General features: G+C 38.7%; 1 protein-coding gene across 1 annotated transcript in view; it reads left to right on the top strand.

Moving 5' to 3' along the window:
- Positions 1 to 1571, top strand: part of cdkal1 (CDK5 regulatory subunit associated protein 1-like 1) — a gene marked incomplete at its 3' end in the record, with an annotated part of 132645 nt that overhangs the window by 35290 nt on the left and 95784 nt on the right. The gene's annotated exons all lie outside the window — the stretch shown is intronic.

The raw sequence follows: 1571 nt of genomic DNA, 5'->3' as shown, positions 1-1571 counted from the left end.
TTCTTCTGCCCGTTAAGTGTCCAAACCGGGCTTGTCTGGATAAGCGCATTTTTAAAACATAGTCATTGTCCATGCCGGTTTCAGTTGGATTATTTGTCACAGTTGCTCCGATCAGATCGGTCTCCTCCATTTTGTAGATACTTACGACTTTTGAATCCACATAAACACATCGGCAAAATCCGGCTTACTTTGAGCATGTGTTTTAAACAGTTTAATCCCTTTGTGAATTGTTTCCACTTGCGCGCGTCCTTTAATTTCTTCATACAGTGGGAATCCAAATGAATGAGTCTTGAGTCCAATAACCATCAAAGTCACTCCAATAGTGCTCCTTAAGCTTTCATCCTCCTTTAACAAAATACTTCACTTTCATCCAGTTTGTGACAGTAGTTGTAGCATTTTTGAGACTTTTAAACTTTAATTACCGCTGTTGCGGGGGGGGCGCAACTTCCAACATGAGTCATTTGGGGGTGCTCTTGGGAAAAAAGGTTGGGAACCCCTGCTCTAGGGGGGTCCGGGGGCATGCTCCCCTGGGAAGAAATGTTTTTTAATATTGAAGTTAAAAGCATCAATCTGGTGCAATTTGAGAGCAAAATTAAGAGGCTTTTTCTTTATGGATATTTTACAAATNATTGTCCATGCCGGTTTCAGATTATTTGTCCCAGTTGCTCCGATCAGATCATGTGTTTATGTGGATTCAAAAGTAAATAATCTACAAAATGGAGGAGACCGATCTGATCGGAGCAACTGGGACAAATAATCTGAAACCGGCATGGACAATGATTATGTTTTAAAAATGCGCTTATCCAGACAAGCCCGGTTTGGACACTTAACGGGCAGAAGAAACATTTATATTAAAGAAAAAATTATACATTTTTGTCTTTTTATGCCTTTAATAGCTACTAACTTGAATTTTTATTAAAATGAATTAATCAATTATTTTTTTATATTTTATTGTAATGTAGAGACAAGGCTTTTAGTAACAATCATGTATTGCGTTACAATTTCATTTAAAAAAAAAAAAAAAGTCTAAACATGATATTTGGCCTCAAATCATCTGAGGCCCCCCCTGCGATCTTTGGCGCTCCCAAGGTTGGAAACCACTGAGCTAGAGTGTTATTAGATGATTCAGTATTGTTCAAAGATCTGCAGGAGTATGCTTTTGGTAACAACATTAGATATTCCAGAGCAGCTGATCTCAATGGTACATTTCATGAAACAAAGTCATTTCAAACTAATTGTTGACTCCATTTCTCGACACAGTGTTAAGATTGACATTGTGGTTTTAAAAGAGAAGTCATCAGTGTTGCTTTCAGATCTCTCTGTCTGAGTTGCTAGTTAAACTGTCTTCTCAGTCTTAAAAGACAGACTCACATGGCAGTGATTAGGTCATCCATTTAAACTGTTAGTGAACCACGGCACTTAACTGTTTAATGAAGGTCAGGCTGAGTTTACAGTGTGAGAGTGTCCAGTCAAGCTGTCACACACCCCCAGCTGTTCTGTAATAAAGAACAGATTGAGTTTACTCTGTCTGTGTGTGTGTGTGTGTGTGTGTGTGTGTGTGTGGGTGGGTG

Source organism: Notothenia coriiceps, unplaced genomic scaffold, assembly GCF_000735185.1.
Source record: "Notothenia coriiceps isolate Sejong01 unplaced genomic scaffold, NC01 NC01_scaffold00031500, whole genome shotgun sequence".
In the NCBI taxonomy this organism is placed as follows: Eukaryota; Metazoa; Chordata; class Actinopteri; order Perciformes; family Nototheniidae; genus Notothenia; species Notothenia coriiceps.
Note: the sequence above shows the minus strand (reverse complement) of the source record. Positions and strands in the feature narration are given on the sequence as shown.